General features: G+C 38.6%; 1 long non-coding RNA gene across 1 annotated transcript in view; it reads left to right on the top strand.

Moving 5' to 3' along the window:
* Positions 1-521: 521 nt before the first annotated feature.
* Positions 522-21,201, top strand: part of LOC138705793 (uncharacterized) — a 112,548-nt gene continuing 91,868 nt past the window's right edge. The window contains exon 1 of the long non-coding RNA XR_011333785.1: positions 522-2,223. This is a non-coding gene — a long non-coding RNA (uncharacterized lncRNA). The remainder of the gene's footprint in view (positions 2,224-21,201) is intronic.

The following is a 21,201-nucleotide window of genomic DNA, read 5'->3' as shown; positions in this document are numbered from 1 at the left end:
TTATCATAGTTCATAGGTTATCTTAGATTTCGTACCGTCCGCACGCACTAGTATATCGCTATACATGTGTGTGACGTCTCTGATTGCAGTCTGCTGCGTTTTTCTGCAACATCATGCTCACTGCGGTAGTCCGCATTCTGTGTGGCAAAGTCTTTAGCAGTTTTAACTATGTTTGTTACCGTAGTGCTTATAAATACTTATTTCGCAGGAAAACGTTTTCGCTTACTTATTTTACGATTATTAATTAAAACAGCATATTTTACCAAAAACTGTAATTTTAAAAGTGCATATTTCACTCCACACACTGATTCCCTTTTTTTAATAGCTAATAAAAAGTCGAATGCATAAGAAAGCAATGCTAGGGTATGACCCAGGATGTTGTGAAATAATACTGCGTAGTTCTAATTAGGAGAGAACCTTGGGATTTTCCGCTAAGCTTCTGCGACTAGGCAGGTCAATCGGTTATCGCACTTATCACGTTATCGGAATGATGTCATGTGCATGGATGGTGAATCCCCGAGTTCCAAGCTGCAGTGTGTGTGCAAGTTGTGTAGCAAGAGTTGTTTCAGTAAGGTGTGTGTGATTCGTTTCTTACGAGATTATACAGCAGTACGATTTATTCGAATCTCTAGTTTAGGCAGCCATTTTTGCTTAAACGTGCACCCTCTGTACCTTTGAACACAAAGCATCTTGTACCATAGGACATGTTCCAAGTATAATCTCGTAAGCAACGTTGTGATTGCTCGCTGTTGTAGTTGAGGAATGCCACCCACAAAAACCTCTCATTCAGCATTCTTACGCAAATGCTCAAATAAGTCTGAAAGTAATATTTTCAGTGAGGATGGCAGTGTCTTATTTTGTTTGGTGTGTGAAAAGAGTGGTTCTGCGAAGAAAAAATATGACATTGTGCAGCATATTAATACAACGCGGCATAAGAAGAGGTGTAAAAATAAATCTAGGTTAAACAGCAACTGACTAAAAGCAATGTAGGTGAACAGTCGAGTTCTAGTGATACATTTTTCAAAGACTAATGTTTAGCATTAATGGGTTCCGCCATCCCATTGTGGAAATTGAATAATGTGCAGCTTCGGGTATTTTTTAGAAAAATACACAAACAAAAGGGTACCGGACGAATCCACATTGCGCAAAAACTATATGCCACAGTGTTTTCAAGAAGTAATTTGTAATATTCGGGATAAACTGAAGCACGAAAACATATGGATTTCTATTGATGAAACCACAGATGCATCAGGACAGTGCGTACATGTAGTGCTGTAGTTGGTACTATGAAAGCAGACAGCAGATAATTTCTTCTTAATATACAAATACTTGACCGAGTAGGCGTAAATAATTCTACTGTTGCAAAATTTTTCAACGACTCCTTACTTTTCTTGTGGCCAGAAGGGGTTCGGTATGACATTGTATTGTTATTTCTCAGTGATGCTGCTCCATATATTGTTAAAGCGGTAGCTGGATTAAAAGTTCTTTACCCTAAATTAGTTCACTTGACGTGCCTTGCTCACGGTTTACACTGTGTCGCTGAAATGTTAGAAGCCAGTATAAAGACGCGGATCTTCTTGTTTCCAGCGTGAAGAAAGTGTTTGTAAAGTTACAGATTAGAATTAAAAAATTTCGTGAACTTCTTCCAAATTTGTCTTTACCTTCTCAGCCAGTCTTAACTCGATGGAGTGCGTGGTTACAGGCTGTGTCATACTACGTGAAATATTTCAGTGAAGTGAAAATGTTTTGAATTCCCTAAATGCAGAAGATGCAATCAGCATTGCCACAGCCCACGAATGTTTTGCTAAAAACTGCATCCAAGAAAAGATTCAGTACATCCATAACCATTTCTCCAAAATACCCGAAATATTAAAGCAGTTCGAAGCTCGAAATAATTCCTTGGAACATTCACTTTCTCTGACAGACAAAATTTCAGTGACATTATCTTCAGAAACACATGGGGTTGCGAAAATTGCATTCGATATCAGGTAGCTATTACAGAAAAGTTCCGGTTACAAAACACTGTGTCAAAATTCTGAAAAGCTTTCTAGTGAAGAAACAGATATTGAAGTGGAATTTACCGATGAACCGTGGTGCTTTTCATATGCACCTGTGATGTCATGCGACGTTGAAAGAACATTTTCACTTTACAAATCATTCTTCACTGACAGACGCAGGAGCTTCATACAGGAAAATCTCAGGATGACCTTCCTTGTCAATAAGGTAAGAGTTCTACGAAACAAATAATTTATCATATTTCCGTGTATTCTTTTTTGCTTATTTTGGTGCTTATTTTCACCATTTTTCGTGCTTATTTTATTGTTTCCTTGTATTCGTTTTTGATTATTTTCACCATTTTCGTGCTTATTTGCTTGCTTATTTTACTATTCGATTGTGCTTAGAAATCCGGGCTTTAATCATTACTCACCAAATGGTAGGGAACACACCATACTTGACTGATTTTCACAATTACAATTTGGTCTCATGTTAGGAAACATATAACAATGAACGAAATGTTTACTTTTGGTACTAAAAAAATTGTTTCCCCACCCCCACAAAACTCACACTTTGCAAAAAATCAAAATGAAATTATGACCAGAGCTACTTAGCGGCTTTCTCTACAATCTACTTCAGTTTGAGTCCTCTAGGTAGCAGCAAAAATTAGATACAAAAAATGTTCAAAGGTACACTATGTTAAAGGTACAACAGTCTCGTCTAGTGTATTTAAATTAAATGACCATTTTGTAGATACGAGATAACACTTCTTAGCCATCGATTTGTTGTTTTTTTTTTATAATCGTGAAGCTGTAGATATCATTCTTAAGCGTAAAAAACTGAAAGGGAAATGTTGCATAACTTTAAATTTGTGTATGTGTCTAATGCCTACCTGCTTCACTTTGCGTGATTCGGGTTCTGCATACTGCGGATAGCTGGCAGGACTGTGACTCATTTTCAAATTGCACACCACATTTGCAGGCCAAGTAATACATGATGTGTATCTGTGAAGAGTTATGTCGTGTACTAGGATGAATGTATGTTAAGTGTTCATGTAAATGCAATGTAGGGAATGGGTGAGGATGATGATGAAGGTGAGGAAGGGGAAAGGGGAAACCTGGTGCTGGCACGTAGCCTAATCCTGTCGAAAAGCACCCAAGGGGGCCGCCAGGCTTAATGTCCCCATCCAATGGGCAAATCACTATCAACAGTGACATATGCCTTCCCTTCATATGCACTGCGGAGAGATTTGGGATTTAACTCAGGCATATTGGTGCACAATTTAGTGATTAGAAGTTGTGCACCAACATCTCTCATAGTCCCGAGGTAGAAATTTCACAAGAAAGATTTCTCACTCCGCTGGGAATCGAACCCAGGCTGCCTAATTTGGAGGCAGACATGCTACCACAGAGCTAACTCGGCGGACACTTTAAATTTGTTTATACCTGTTTATGTGATGACACACAATTCGGATGCCTCTTAGAAAGTAGTGGCACTCAAGTCGAACATTTCTTTTCCATTCTGCATGCAATTTGCATGCACCAGGGAGGTTAATATTAAAAATGGATTTGAGGGAGGTGGAATATGATGCTCAGAATAGGGACCGATGGTGGGTTTATGTAGGGGCAGCAATGAACCTCCGGGTTCTTTAAAAGCCATTTGTAAATAAGTAAATAAGACTGTACTGTACCATCTGCATATGTTGCACAGCTTATACTAGAGATGAAACTCAGTAGTACAATCACGAAAGTTGTGAAGTAACCGAAAAGTATCTTAACTTTCATTAAAAAAGTAAATGACAAATTGCATTTTAAATATTTTTATTAATGGCCTCCACATCAAACCTTATAGCTATCTGATCCACCCACATCATAATTTTTATTATTAATATTATGGCATTAATAGGTAAGATTAAAAACAAATCACTTTAAGTGTATATTTATTGAAAATACATGAAAAAGTAAAACTACCGTAAATATATACAAAGAACAGACAGCACTTTGTTTACTATGACAAAAAACAGAAAGACATTCACTTTTTTTTTATAAAATCAGTAATAAGATGATGTTTTTTATCTAAATTATTTTTTATATGACATGCTCTTTTACACATTAGCTTATCCTCTTCTTTTTGAATTTCATTCCTAGTAGCACTGCATGAGCAATCTTTGCTTCTGCAAGATGATTTCTGTTCGGAGCCTTTTGCAACTTAAACTGAGCTCCTGCTAAAAGCTTGTTACTTGTTTTTAGTGTATCACCACAGTCTATCCAAGCCTATTTTTAGCTCTTCAATCCTTTGTTTCCTCTTTTTTATTTGTAATTTACTTTCGTCTTTCATCTTTTTGTTTTTTCTTCTTCCTGTTTCTTCAGCTGTAATAATTGAGCCGTTCAGAGCAGAAGTGGTGTAACTCAAAAATGGGTAATGAGGGTTAAAGTAAACATTCTGTAAAATACAATTCAAAGTAGCAATTAATATTCATTTTAGCCTATTTAAACTATTAGTAGTCAGTGGCTAGCAAGAAGGACATATTAATTGCTACTTTGCGCTGTATTTTACAGAATTATTACTTTAAACCTCATTACTCAATTTTGACTTACACCACTTTTGCTCTGAATGGCTCAATTGTTGCTCCATTTTCTTCTTTTCTAGGTATGAAATATAAAAAAAGTGTGTGGAGACTTCGCCAAAGTCTTTTATGATTGAGACTAATTCTGGTCGATTATAAGTTTTTTAAAGCACTTTGAGTAATCAATCATGCATCTAACATTCCAATTGACATGGATGCTTTATCATGAGTTAAATTTCCGCCTGAGTTAAAGAAACCTCTTTCTACATCTCTAATCTCAGAAAGCAAGATGGTTTAGAGTGGCCTATCATCACAAATCATAAACGTTTTCATTCTTTAGATACAGTAAATTCCCAGTCAGGTGGGTTCCGCCAAGTTGGTGACTGGGGGATGCAATGGTGGCTCTCGTGCTTTTCTTTTCGGACATTAATCGCCTTATCACCACCCAGCCCTTTTCATTCTCTCATCTTTTTCATCGCTGTATTTCTCCTCGCCGGCCACCTTTGCATGCGGAACGCTCACCACATCATCACAGCCATTTTCACCTCTCCATCCCCGCTGTTTGTTTTGCCACGTCCGCCATAATGACGGGATTGATTTGTTAAGGATGCCTTGTTAGGTTACATTCTTCTTCCTCTTCTAGTTTTTATATACATTATTAGGTCAAGTATCTTAGGCTTACAACTCCCGTCTCTCCATTGGGGATCTTTCCTACCTCCGTGGTCCTGTCCCAAGGTTTTGAGCGTGACTTCCAACTTGTGCGGCCCGACAGGGCGCCCAGCAACGAAGCAATAGTGGACCCTTCATACTGCCCCTATATGCAAGTTTAGGTGCCGAGCCCGGACCAGATGTCAAGTACACTCACGTAGAGCCCCAATGGGGACCGGGGTGATTTAAACGTCCTGGTGACCGACTCTGCTCGTTGGGGCGAATATATCGCCCCAATGTGTTACCACTGACTTATGGGTGTTGCAGTGTAATCAACCACAAGTCTCCTGAAGCTGCGTGCGGTCTCGGATTGCTCTGGCTTTAGGAGGTGGGTCGGAGTTAGCCGAGTGGTCTGGCACTTGTATTCAGTGTAGAGTGGGGAGCCACGGGCGGTTATTCCCGTGGTAGGGGCATAAAACTGCGACACGCCTCTGGTGTAAAACTTGCCATTAGGTGTGTAATGTCCAGTTTGAAGGGTAACTTGCGTGAGGTGGGTTGCTTGGGATCGGGCTGTGGGGGGTTCTCATAGCCGGCACAGACCGAGAAGAATTTTTTAGGTGTCTTTTTCTTCGCCCCCCCCCCGGTGGCAGGCTGACGCCGACGGTTCCGCAGGGGGGGCCAGTTCAAAATGTCTTCGCGCTCCTCTTCTCCTCCAGAAAAACAACAACAAAAGAAGATGAAAATAGTAAAAGACAGTACAACTGAAGGTAATAAGACGAAAACTGCAATGGAATTGGACCCTGAGAAGGTAACAATTAACGTGCCGCCTCCAAAGTTTATCAGTATCACGTTGGATGGGACCGAAAAAACTATGAAAAACATTAGTCCATTTTACGTGAGACGCACGCTTGATGGACTCGATGGCAAGGTCAGAAATGCAACTCGACTCCGCAACAGCAGTCTCCTTGTTGAGACTGCATCTACAAAACAGAGTGAGACACTGTTAAGAGCGAAGTTGCTGGGATCCTACCCCATCAAAGTTGAGCGACACTCCTCGCTGAACACCACGCGAGGAGTTGTGCATACGGATTCTCTAGATGGTATGTCTGATGAAGAGATCCAATTAGAGCTGGCAGAACAGTTCGTGTCCAAGGCTTACCGTTTACTGCATAAGCGGGACGGACGGACTGAACCCCTGAGCACAGTCTTTCTGATCTTTGAGACGTCTCTCTTGTCAGAATATATCTTTGTCGGGTACGAGCGTGTCCCTGTGCGTGCGTATGTGCCGAACCCAATGCGGTGCTTTAGGAGCCAACGGTTCGGACATACGCAAAAACGTTGCAATAACAACATCATCTGTGCAAAGTGCGGCGGTTTTGACCATGGGGAATCCCCATGTGCCGGCGCCGAGCACTGTGTGAATTATTCTGGGGACCACGCTTCTGATTCCAAAAATTGCCCGAAGTATTTGGTAGAGAAGAATATCCAAGAGCTCCGAGTCCGAGAAATTATTACTTTTTTCGAGGCGCGTAAGCGTATTTTAGACCAACAAAAAAAGGCGACAGAAAAATCTTATTCCTCAGTATTGCAGAAGGCAACAGAGGGAATTGATGCATCCACGCAGACGCCACCTCTCGCAAGTATACCTGGGAAGCGAATTGAGACCGCGACCCAGACATACGTTGACTCTGCGACACAGACTGCTGAGTCAGACGACTCGTGTGGGCTGGATATCAGGCCTTACCAACGAGTTAGATACTATAGAGAGGCTAAAGACCTCTGATCAGCGCTCACTGCGGAGGCCAACAGTACTATGGATCGTTCCCTAAAAAACATGGCGTCTTTAGTACCACCAGCCTCCGCAAGGAGTGCTTATCAAAGGTACACTGTAACGAGTTGGTACATGTATTATATTTTTCACATACATCAATATTTAATTTAAACATTTCGCTATAGGTTTTGTAAAAAGCTGATTTATAAATGAAAAAGTAATAATTAAGACTTTAAAATTTCCAAAAATGTCTCATTCCCTCGGATTTAAATGAAATGTACCGTAAATCATAATATTCGTTGCTGGATAATTAAACCCTCTCATTACAGGTACCATTGCCGCAGAGAATTATAAGATAAGACGGACTGAGCATAAGCGAAATATCTGTATTAATAAGTTTGTACCATCAAGAGTTTAGTATTTATTGTGTTTATAGGGCCTACTCCAATTATCTTTTTATTAATGCGTTAGGGCTCTTTTTGTTACCAAGGAGGAAAGTTAGCACTTGCATCACACACAATTTGTCATTATTGTTCAAAATAATGTAAGAACAATTTTATTCTGCAAAAGCCTCTGCTTAGTTGCGAGACACGTGTGAGATCTATGCTTGTTTCAAATTATATTAGATTACACGATGTCTCCATCACGCGAAAAGAAGTGTAGCTAGCTGTGGCTCCTGTTGTTTCTGATAACAATGTTAATCGTAAATATCTTATCGTTTCAATAAATGTGGTGAGTTATGATCATGAGTAACTTTCTATTAGTGTCATTCTTTAATTATTATGTTGCATGCTAAGAGATTATTTGTAGTTTTAATAATTTCAGTTTTCAAAAGTTCTCTGTGTTAATTCCAATTTCAAATGAATTTTTCTCAATAACTTAATTACTGGATATATTTTTTTTTAATTTTCGCCACTACCTTTCCTATATTTTACTCCTATTAGTTACATACGTCGTCTCTCTTGAAATCACCTGGTGAGCACTGAATTACATGATTTCATATTAGGTTAGATTAGCTGTAAGGTAATTAAATTTGTGACGAAGTCAAAAAATTATTTATTTTTCTTCTGCCGATTAAACTCATCCGTCTTTAGGTGCTTTGCTTTGGTTGCATCGAGTATAGCTTGTCATTTAATATCTGGGCTATATTTAGTGAAACTAATAAAACATAGGCCTACAGCTGTTATAAAACGTAAAGTTTTGTGTGTATTTTACTTTTTACTTATTAACATAGTCTTAATATGTAACTCAATTCACAATAATACTAACTTCATCACAGTCATTTCCTACAACATCCGAACCACGCCCCTTTGTTTTGACTAACCGAAACATGGCGGACCAATGTTCAATTGTCTTCAACTTTCTGAGATCTTTGTCCTCTCTATAGTATCTAACTCGTTGGGCCTTACGTACCTAGAAAGATCGCTGCCGTGACAGCAGAGAAAGATTCTAGGCCTGGTAGAACACCGGAACGTCGCGCTCCTAATTCGGGTGGCGGATCGAGATCACGCTATCGATCACATCCTCGATTAAGATCACGATCAGGAGTGCGACGATCTGCAAGTGAGTCGCCACAGTCCAAGATTAAGCAGTCGCAGACAAAGGCATCAATCCATAGAAAAGATAAAAAGAGAAGATCGCCTGTGAAGCCACCATCATGATTTAGCTCCTCGCGATGACAGATATTGTACAGTGGAATGTGAACGGTGTACGCAGCAGATATACAGAACTACAACAATTGATCTATCATGAGAACGCTGCTATTTTATGTCTTCAGGAGACACACCTCCGACCCGAACATTCCCTGAATATTTCAGGATACATTATTTACCGGTACGATCATCTGGCCGGTATTCGGGCCAATGGAGGGTGTGCCATCCTACTCCGTCAAAGTAACTTTTCCTCCATCATCAATATTAACACTCCTCATCAATGTATAGCAGCTAGAATATCTTTATCTAGCGTCCAGTTCTCTATAGCTTGTGTCTATATGCCACCTGATATACCTTACACAGTTAATGACGTGGAACACATTCTGTCGCAGGTACCGAGTCCATATTTGTTAGTCGGTGATTTTAATGCATCTCACCACTCTTGGGGCTCTAATTCTGATGATGACAGAGGAAATAAAATAGCAGAGGTATGTACCCGTCTTAATCTGATTACCCTAAATTCCGGGGAAGCAACATATCTATCCTCGGCTTATGGTACTTTCTCCATGATAGACATCTCCATTTGTAGCCCAGTTTTGTCCACGCATTTCGAATGGCCAGTTATTCATGATCTTCATGGTAGTGACTACTACCCCATTCGAATGCGTATGTCCGCTTTACGTCCTGCGGAATCTCGCTCTCCAAACTGGGTTATTAAAAAGGCGGACTGGGTCGGATTTTCGGAGTCCATATCATTCGACGATACCGGACATGAAAGTGTGGACTCCGTAGTAGATTATTTCTCAAATGTGGTTATAAAGTCAGCGGAATTATCTATCCCCCGGTCGTCCTGCAGGCCAAAGCGCTTCTCTGTCCCCTGGTGGACTGACGCCTGCAGAGATGCTATCCGTGACCGCAAACGTGCTTTACGCGAATTTGAGCGCCATCCGACCCAAGAAAATTTTGTCCATTTTAAACGTTTTCGAGCCAAAGCTCGTCGCACCGTGTGCGATGCTAAGAAGACGTCCTGGACAAACTACGTCAATTCATTGAAAAACAACGTCCCAGCTAACACCGTATGGAACAAAGTCCGTCGAATAATGGGGAAACGTAGTTCTGTAATTCCAGGTCTTGTGAGCAATGGACGAACGACCACCAGTCCCATAGAAGTTGCTGAAATATTCGCTAGATCATTTTCACAGATAAGCAGCTCAAACAATTATGACCCGGAATTTCTAAAAATCAAGGATACTGCGGAAAAACGAACACTGAACTTTATATCTCTCAACACTGAAAACTACAATGCACCGTTCACATCCGAGGAGTTCGAGGCAGCATTAGACACATCTCCTGACACCTCCCCTGGCCCTGATAACATCCATAACCGCATGCTTCGCCATCTTACACCAGCTGGAAAATACTTTCTTCTCTCAATTTACAACAGGATCTGGACTGATGGTGTATTTCCCTCTGCTTGGCGTTCCGCCATTGTAATCCCAGTCCAGAAACCAGGAAAGGATCCTTCTTTACCTGGCAGTTATAGGCCAATTTGTCTCACCAGCTGCGTATGCAAGGTTATGGAAAAGATGATAAGTAAACGCCTGATGTGGGTACTCGAATTGGAAAACCGATATCTAATATCCAATGTGGTTTTCGTAAGCACAGATCCGCCGCAGACCATCTTGTTCAACTGGAGACCGCCATTAGAGATACTTTCCTCAAGAAGGAACATCTTGTGGCGGTCTTTTTTGATTTAGAAAAGGCCTACGATACCACAAGGCAGTATGGCATTCTGCAAACTCTGCATGATTGGGGACTTCGTGGTAGTCTAACAATGTTTATTGCGAAGTTCATGGCAGAGCGGTATTTCCGAGTTCGAGTAAGCACTACACATTTTACCGAACATCTCCAAGAAAACAGCGTTCCGCAGGGGTGTATATTAAGCATTCTTCTTTTCTGCATTGCGATCAATGGAATTGCCCACTGTGTGAGTGACCGAGTATCTTCTCTGTTGTACGTTGATGACTTCAGTTTATTTTACAGCTCCCGATACCTTCCATCCATCGGTCGACAGTTGCAACTGGTCATCAACGTGCTATCAGAGGGGTCTGTTCGCAATGGTTTTAAATTCTCCACTCAAAAGACGCAGTGTGTCCACTTCTACAACCATCGTGGACTTCATCCACATCCTGAACTGCGTCTTAATGGAGTGGAGTTGCAATATACAGACACTGCGAGATTTTTGGGCCTTATCTTTGATTATAAATTAACGTGGGAGGCGCATATACGTGATCTGAGAAGGCGTTGCGAAAAATCGCTAAGTATTTTACGCCTTTTGTCAGGGGTTCGCTGGGATGCAGACCGTATAGTGCTTTTACGTCTTTATCGTGCTCTTATCTGGTCAAAGCTGGATTATGGGTGTTTTATCTATGGCTCAGCAAGTAAATCCAAGTTACGTCTCTTAGACACTGTTCACCATCATGGGATACGACTCGCTACAGGGGCCTTCCGAACGAGTCGGATAGAGAGCCTGTATTGCGAAGCGGGGGAACAATCACTGTATCGGCGACATAATGTCTTATTGTGCTTGTATGCTGTTAAGCTTCGCTCACAGCCCGAGCACAATTCTTACGACTCCTTTTACCATCTGTCTCTTTATGGCCGATACAGTGAAAAACCACTGAGTCCTCGCCCAGCAGGAGTGCGGTTTCGAGAACTGCTGTCTGAGCTAGACATCCGCTTGCCAACAGTTCGCACACTGGAGTACACCACCACTCCACCGTGGACTATGCGACGTCCCATGTTTGACGTAAGTCTGAGCTGATGTTTTAAAAATCTTACACCAGCTTTTGTTTACAGACTTCGTTTTAGTGAACTTTCATCACAGTATCCAAATTATTCATTCATTTTTACTGACGGATCCCGAGTAAATGATTGTGTTGGTTCTTCCTTTATTGCGAATGGACAGATATTTAAATATAAATTGAGCCAGTACACCAGCGTTTTTACCACAGAATTAAATGCTTTTTCTAGAGTTTTATTGTTTTTAATTAGGCAACCCCGGGATAGATTCCTTATCTGCTCTGACTCTCTAAGCGCCATTGAGTCCTTGCAGCGTCTGAATTCTGATGATCCGCTTGTGTTGAGAACCCAGGAACTTTTCCACACTTTCCTAACCTCTGATTATGAGATTGGAGTGGTGTGGACTCCGGGTCATGTTGGTATTCCTGGAAACGAGGCAGCAGACGCTGCAGCAAGGGATGGTGCTATAAACGGGTCTGAGGTGTACTGGCGTGAGAGGTAGCAAGATTTTAAAAATTATTTGAAACATACGTTATGGTGGCAATGGGAAGGTGAATGGTCTGCACAAGAGGGAAATAAATTACGAAGAATAAAGAATACTGTTCGCGTCTGGAATTCGTCCATAAGAGCGTCACGACACGAAGAAGTTTTACTCACCAGGTTGAGGATTGGCCACTGTCATCTGACGCATGGCCATCTCAGTGGCTTATACTGGTTTCAGGGTCTGGGCTACCACTGATCCTATTATTACACAAAATATATTTTAAAATCCCTATAATAAAATTCCTTACCTATTTATATGTGAATTCCAGACGTCTTGATTGGGACGAAAATACTTTGATGACTTCGTCATTGAAATTACAGTTGGGCCGCTTGCGAAGTTTCAGTGGAAATGACTTTTCAATTGACATCAGTGCCAAGCCGGATAAACATTCTTGTGTATGAGTTGATCTACAGTAGGATTTTATTCTCTTCAACGCAGAAAATGTTCTTTCTACCAATGCTGACGTAGCTGGTATTGTCACAATTAATGTTGCCAATTTAAGGACTTCAGGAATAACTTGGTTCAGCTGGTTTTCATATATGGCAGATAATATTTCATGGATAGGTTTGTTCGAAAAATCAAAGACTTCTGCTGAATATATTACAATTAATTCATTTTTCAAACGTACTTGATCAAAGTGACTGTTATAGGACTGAAATAATTTGTTTAGTGCCTCATTCGGGAAGTTTTCTCTATAAGCAGAAAATTTTTGAGAATCTAGAAGATGTGTGAACTGAAGCTTTCCATAATCAGAAAATCTGTCAGTAATTTCCATGTGCATACGATCTAGTATGCTGTAGTACAGCTGCCTGTATTCAATTCATCATCTCCTTTTCTTCGCTTTAAGGGTGGTTCCATGTATTGCCTGAAGAATTTTTATTTTCCATATTACTCCATATGGACGGAAACCCACTGTGTCTGAACTCGGATATAGTATTTTTTAACTTTGATACCTCTTGCAAGCAGTATGCTATGTCTAGACTTTTTGTCTGAAGAATATTGTAGAGCACATCTGTATGTGTGAACACTCTAGCATAGACTTCAAGAAGAAATATATTCTCAAACTGTGTGAAAAAATACAAATATCCTTGAGCCTGCACAATTACATCATAATCCCAGTTTTCTTCAGAGTCATTACAAATGATATTTTCAAAGAAAGCAGTCAGTTGTTCTCTGTATTACTTTACTGTATTTACAAGCCGAGATGTAAAATTCCATCTAGTTGGTGCTGCTTTTGGGAGTTTCTTTTTCATAAATTCCTTGAGTTTTTCTGATCTTTTAGGAGATGATGAGAAAAATGCAGCTAAACCCGACAGTGTTTTGAAAAAAATGCGGCATTCTGGAATGGTTGAAGTAGTTTGTTGCAAAACTAAATTGAGAACATGGCTGTAACAATGGACAAATAGTGCTTGAGGAAACTTTTCTTGAACTTTTGTTTTTAAGCCATTAATATTTCCTGCCATAACTGAAGCACCATCGTATGTCTGTGCAATTAACTTATTGCCGACATTGTATTCTGCTATAACACCTTCCACATGCTGAAACAAAGCAGCAGCAGTTTTGCCCGAACTGACATTTGTGAATCCTATAAACCGTTCTTGAACATTGGCAGTGTCGACGTAACTTAAAACAGTGGACAGTTGACTCTGATTAGAACAGTCACTTGTTTCATCAACAACAATGGCCACAAAAGGTGCTTCTTCTATTTCAGATTTTATGTTCTTTATCATAACCCCACTTATAGCAAATATTAAGTCATTCTGAATTGCGGGAGAAGTACCACGGAATACTGTTGAACTCTCAAGATGATTGGCCAGTAAATGGTCAAATTCACTTAAGGAACTTAAATATTCAATATAATTTCCTCTATTGTCTGATTCCACACTCTCATTATGACCCCGAAAAGCCAATTCTTGTTTTCCTAGAAAGCAGACTGCATTAATAAGACGCAGTAAAATCTCCCGATTTTTTTTCACAAGAGCATTGTGTTGGTTGCTGTGTAGAACTTTTTGCTTATCTAGCTGTAAATCAATTCTTGTCTTACCAAAGTTTGCAAAGTTCATGCTACTATAAATATGAGCTTTTGATTTGTCGTGTTTTAGGACTGTCGTGCGAAGGGAGTTCATATTAGAAAACCCCTATTTTGACCACACATTAGTTTCGCGGCTAAATAACAAACATGGCCAGCAAAATAGTTTAGACAGTTTAGAACTACCACACAACCAATTCCACTTACCATATGATGTTGAAGTGAAATGGCGTGTGTACTCACGCTGTTTTTCTTTTACGTCCATGGACAAATTTAACTCAGGAGTTGGTCTTTCCATTTTCACAATTTCAACTTTCTCGTTGTATGTACGACGGTTAAAAGGTACTTTTAATAAACCTTCTATTACACAGTCATTTTCAACACAAACCTCTCCAGAAACTTGTTCTGCCATATTTTTCACAATATCACTTAATTGGGAAATTAAAAACTTAATAATTCACAACTAATATAACTCTTAGACACTCGAACAAATCACAAATTTAAAATAATGCACTGCAAGAACGCAATCACACTCATGAGCTAGCGTACTAAGCGTATTGTTGCTTCGCGCCTGCGAAGAAACCGATCACGAGTGCGGCAACTCACCCGGCTTACACTGCACGATGGAAACAGAAGGGAGCGGGGAATGGGCAGTTGTGCGACGTGAGCGGAACAGTCACAGGCTATCCGTCGTAGCAGCGGTTTCTCCAGTGATGCCGCCTTGACAACTTGTTTCTTTTCGAGAGCAGAGAGCGCATATTAATCTAACAATTACTTTAATTTTAATTACTGTGGTAAAACTAATACGGTAATTCAAAATTATTACATTATGTTATATTATAAACTCTTTCTTTTGTAATTTCCTTTGGCTATCGCCGGTAGCCCCAGTAGTCCGCAAAATACGCCCCTGGGCCATCTCCTACATGGCGAGCCTCAGCTGAAGTGTGATCTATGCCATGTTCCAGTGACCGTGGAACATTTTTTATTACATTGTAGAAAATACGACCGTGCTCGTCGGCAGTATGGAATTCGGCCGACACTATGTGACGCTCTTGGAAATGATTTTAATTGTACAAGTGCAGTTCTGAGATTTTTATCGAATACTGGACTTGACAATGTGATATAGTTTTTTAATGACTCGTTTTACCTATGCTCCAGACACTTTACATCCGGAGGTTATATTTTTTAGTATATTATTTTAACAAATTTGACATTCGGACCTTTCACATCCGTGCATTTTATGACTGCTCCAGACAATTTATTTCTGGTGGCATTTGTTTTATTGTTTTGTTGCTTCTTTTTAAATACTACTTAGGGTCTGAGAACTTCTCAGTTTTATGGTTTTTATGCTTCACCTTGTTGAAACTGTATTTGTTTGCCTCGTTTTAACCTTGACAACGCTTTTTAGTTCTTTTAAGCATTCTTGTTATTGTATTGTATTCAGTAAATGAACTTAGATAAGGGCGCAAATAGCCATAGTAGCTGACGCGCCCTTTTTTTTTAAACCCCACTAACTAACTAACTACAGTAAATTCAGTACCGGTATCCATAAGGATTACAATTACTTCACTGTCATCATTAGAAATTTTCATAAAATTTATATCTTACATATGCATCATACACAGATTTATAAATTATGAAAACAAGAAAATTAACTTTCCTCAATAGTGTATAGTGTGAGATGACTCTTCCAATCCAAGGAAAAAGTAACTTAAATTTACCAGAATTTAATAAAGTAACAAAATAGTAACTAAAAAAAAAGTAGCAAATAGTTAAAAAAATAAGTGACCAAGTTGCAGTCCTGCTTATATGTAGGCCCTTATTTCGTTTTCATCCCCTGATTGAGTGGAAGAGAAGATATTACGGCCTTAGCTCTGCCAGAATATATAAAGCATTATTATTATTATTATTATTATTATTATTATTACTATTCATATATACATCTTGATTACACAACTTTTAACACTATATCACTTCGGAATATGTATTATATGTCTTTCTCATGTTAAATTTTACCGTACCTGGTTAACATGTTTCGGCCTGTTATTGGCCTTCTTCAGAACTGGTTGTTGCTGGTCTTGGCGCCTTTTGTTTTGTTTCCTGTGGGAGTGTGTTTATGTAGTGTAATGTGGAGTCAAAGAGTGTGTGTGTTTTGAAATTGAGTTGTGTGTTGAGGATTTCTTTTGGATGTGTTTTTGTGTGTCTGTATATTTCGTATTGTTCTAGTGTGTTTAGTTTCTGGTTCTAGTGTGTTTAGTTTCTGGCTTTTTGGTTGGATATGTAGAATTTCCATGTCTGTGTTGATGTCTCTGTAGGTGTGGTTAGCATTTGTGATGTGTTCTGCATGTGTGGAAGTGTTTTGTAATTTTGTTATGGCTGTGATGTGTTCTTTGTAACATGTAACATACAAATACAACCATACAGGTGTATACAAACTCAAATGTAACACCTGCAACAACTTCTACATAGGACAGACAGGCATATAATTTCAAACACGTTACAAAGAACACACCACAGCCATAACACATCACAGACAGACAGACAGACATAGTGCTCAGAACATTTTAGATGTCAGGGATGCTGAAAAGATGTTATTTTCGCGAAAAGCTGAAACTCGATTTTTTGCTGCTTCACAATACTTTCTCTAATGGAAAAATAAAAGTTTTACTTCAAAACAATATTTATCAGTGTACTTGCTACTTTTGTAGCTCAAAGTACTGTGACATGTGAACAACTTGTACAGTGTCAATCTTTGTTATGATATTATTTTCTGTAATATGTTAATATTTTGTTCTTTCACTTTTGTTAAATGTCACTACCCTATGGCCTTAACTCTGCCAGTATAAATAAATAAATAAATAAATAAATAAATAAATAAATAAATAAATAAGTAAGTAAGTAAGTACGTAGGTAGGTAGGTAGGTAGGTAGGTAGGTATAGATGTGAGGCAGATTTGTGGATTAGCATGGAAAGATCGAAGGAAATCTTCTAAAGAGACATAGGGAGTTCTACACAGCAGTGGACTTAGTATTTCTGCAAGGACTGTTCGATTATGCACTCAGGATTCAAAGCTTCTCCATTTTGGCGACGAACGTATTTGACTCTGTCACTTCCAAATATAGAAATTCTTGTTTCATCGTTCCATATCACTTTTGTCCAGCCATCATTGGTCCATGATTGATGACATTTCCAACAATTTACACGATTTTCTCGTTGCCCTTGGTTGAGAAATAGATTTTTTCTAGGTGCTCTTGCTTTCAGTCCATTGCCAAATAACTTCCTTCGAACAGTCCTTGCAGAAATACTAAGTCCACTGCTGTGTAGAACTTCCTATATCTCTTTAGAAGATTTCCTTCGATCTTTCAATGCTAATTCACAAATCTGGTTCACACCTTTTGGACTTACTTTAGGTTTTCTACCAGTCCTAGGTGTCGTTTAACAAGATTTTGTGGATTTGTACCTCTGTCATATCTTCTGGACGCCATACACTGTAGCACAATTACCAAGTTTTCTTGCAATTTCCTTGAATGTGTAGCCTTCTTCTCGAAGTGTGACTGCCCTAGAAGATGTCCAGTCCTTTCGTGGAGCCATTATGATAAAATGATCAATAAAGTTTGTTGTGAAGCAATCAGGTGTTAACCTAACGAAATCTTAAGTCAGATTAATGATAGAAACACATTAATAATGTCTATATTTTATGCGAACAGTTCTCAACAATGCTTCTAATGATTAATAATAATCTTAAAATCAACAATGGACTAGTTTTTATTACAGGTAATAATGGGAAATTATAATGAAATCTGAAATTAATATTTAGATCTTAAATGACAAGAACATAATTTCCCACATAGTAATGATTATTTATTGTTAAAATATTCAGGATTTAATATAACACCTTTATTATAACCCCATAATTAACGAATCAGTCACGACTAACATTTTCAATTGTATAAATCTGTGAATCAATGCAGATGTTACAATAATCCAGCGCAAAAACAAAAAGTTTCCAGAATTATGGCCACCAGTGTAGAAAAGGCTTCCACAAAAGCTGCTGTGAGAAGTGTTATAAAAAGCAAATGTTGAATACGAACTTATATATTTGATCAGGTTAATATATTTTAATAAGACATGTTAAATTAAAATAGGATCTGATTTATCTCAAAAACTCAAAAATTCAAAAGGTTTACTGCAAGGATGTTTAGAATATATAGGGGGAAGTCTTGCAGTACCGACCGCTTAAAGTTTTTGGGTTATAAATAAGAAAACCTTCAACTTTTTACACATTCTTTTGATATAATGTAAGTACATATATTATTGAACTCAATGGTAATTACAAAAAAAAATTCAGAAATTAATATTAATACAAAACATAAACAAATTAAATGTCCATAAAATCGATACAATCAGAAAATTGGCAGGCAGTACCGGTCACATATTACTTTTGACAAAAATCACATTCATACGTGTCAAATGTCTCAGGAATGTTGGCACAGTCTTCGTGAGCCCACATTTGGCATGAAGAACATTGGACCCAATCTTCGTCATGAGATTCCCCGCAAAAAATGCATGTAGTTTCCTTTTTCGTCATTTTTTTTAGTTGTCTTTCTTGAGATTTTTGGGAAGAATTTTCCTGAAAGGGGGCGTTTTCCACGCACTAGGCTCTTGACTTCTCTCTTCAACTTTTCATTATTTTTTTCTTCTAGATATGTCTTGTAAGGACTGGATGTCAAAACCTCACTTCTTTTAGATTTTTGGCGTCGACTAACATCTCGCTTCTTACTGGCATCCGGAATTGGGCCTATTAGGACTAGTCTCATGATATGAACTTGCCTTAGTTGCAGAAGTCATGTCAGGGAATGGAAGCATAGGCCTAACTGTTGGGCTCTCAGTTTGATCCACGTTCGATTGAGCTTCACCTATGCTCTCTTTGGGAGCACCAATGAGGAGTCTTTCATTCATGCGTTTCGAGAAAATATGAAAAATGGTGGAATGTACTGACCCCCAGCATTCATACAGAATAGTACAGTAACACTTCTTCACCTTTCAACCGAATTCAGTTTATCCACTTGACGGTTCTGTTTCAGCGAAATAACTTTGGAATGTTTTTGTACAGTAGTGACACTAATTTCGTCACAGTTATAAATTTTATAGGGTGTGAATTCATATTTTTCCATTAGATTTGTAAGACTCGCAAAGAATCGATTGACTTGTGGCTGTTAAACCCAATTGATCTATTAAGGCTTGTCGATTCAGGAGGTCGGAGAGACAAATTCGGGTGCCGTTTCATGAAATCATAATAAAATTGCTTACCAGCAGTCTTTTTGTCACGGTTGAATTGATTAGGAATGTTTAAGGCCTCAGCAAGTTGAAAAGCTAGATTCAAAAACTCTTTCCTTGTGAGTGGTAATAATCTATCAGATAGATCTTTCACATGATTCAATAGAACTCCTTCGAATTCGGCATTGAACGTGGGTTTAAAACGGCCAAGTGCAGGAGTGAATGTAATTTCCTTACCTCTTTTTACGGCAGAAACACGATCAATCAACGTACTTTTGGGGATATTGTATATTTCAGCAGCTTTGCGGATAGAAAGTTGGCCAGTTAACACATTTCCTACAGCTTGTTTCATAGAATCTGGATGCCATTTTCCTTTTGAAAGTCTACTTATCACTAGAAGCATCATGAACGTCCTATAAAAATATTAAACGAACATAACTTGCATGAAAGAATATGACCGGTACTGCAAGATCAAGAGGTGACCGCGGTACTGGCTGACACACAACAAAACATATAATATTTTTTTCTGTAGCACCATTATGTTATGTAACATGGATCATGCACAAAAGTAATTCATAAATCATGACTGAATCGAATGAAACAAGATTTATAACGATACTTACCGAATTGCCTTGGTGGCAGTCAATTTAGATTTAGTCGATTCGCGCCGCAGCAAACAGAAAAGTCTTTCAACGGACTTTGTTAACGAATTAATGTAGATTTATGTTTGAATTATTTACCAGTGATTATTGCCTGTTAGAAGTAACGTACACTACATTTCGCGTCCTGTTAATTATTGTCGGTATTTAAAAACAGACACTGACCGGTACTGTATGCTGACTGGCGCTGCAAGACTTCCCCCTATTAATATGTTCACTGAAAGGAGACTGCTGAAGACTGTGAAACATCAGATGTCATTATATGTGACTGTAATCGAACTTTTTCACAGTAACAGACACAGAATGCCCTCAAATACAAATAAAACGGTATCTGCCTTAATATTTAGAACAATTTGCATTCACCCAAAATAATAATAATAATAATAATAATAATAATAATAATAATAATAATAATAATAATAATAATAATAATAATAATAATAATAATGCTAATAATAATCAGCATCATCCTTTCACATATTAGTCCTTGAAGAACTGTTACAGTTGGAACGAAACACTCATGTTCTCAAGCCATCTCTTCCTCAGACGATCCAAAGATGTTTGTCACGTGGGTGATATTGCATGATAGCTTTAGGCTGAAGAGATGGTATGAAGAAGTCCAGAATTTTCTTGCTGAACACAGCTTTTAAAATATTCTTGATGATCCAACACGCATGTTCAATACAGATAAAAGTGCCTTTTTTTAAATTCTAAAGTCGGATAAACATCAGACAGAAAGATTATTCCTTCCAGAGGCGTATGTTGAGGGTGTTCAAGGTGTGTGCTGGACACCCTGTAAATTCGGTAATCTCATTTTGTTTATTTTAAGTTGTTTTATATAATGCAACAACAATTTTAATTTATCACAATTTAAATGCGTGGTAATCTCATTGGAAGTTGACATATATAGTTTAAGACTAATTTTAATTTATTGCCATTTAAATATGTTAAATGCCTGCTGGTTTAATGTGCACACTATCCCCAGAATGGCTTTCGTTTTATAATGTACGCTCCACCTGACGAAGTGGAATGAGGTCTGTTCTGGTTGTCCTGTCCGTACAAAAGAACATCCTCGGTTGAGAGTTACTGCTATAATTCTCTGCGCGCGCATGGTGGAGTGGTGGTGCTCGCAGGTCGTCCTGTATACAGGCAGCTCAACTTGTCAATTGTAGCCTTATAAAATATTGTGTTTGACGTGTGTGTTTACCGTTTGTGTGAGTGAATTTACTGTGTTTAGGTTTTATTAGGATTCATAGTT

The sequence above is a fragment of the Periplaneta americana genome, chromosome 9 (assembly GCF_040183065.1).
Source record: "Periplaneta americana isolate PAMFEO1 chromosome 9, P.americana_PAMFEO1_priV1, whole genome shotgun sequence".
Classification (NCBI taxonomy): Eukaryota; Metazoa; Arthropoda; class Insecta; order Blattodea; family Blattidae; genus Periplaneta; species Periplaneta americana.
This window is presented reverse-complemented; position numbering and strand designations above follow the sequence as displayed.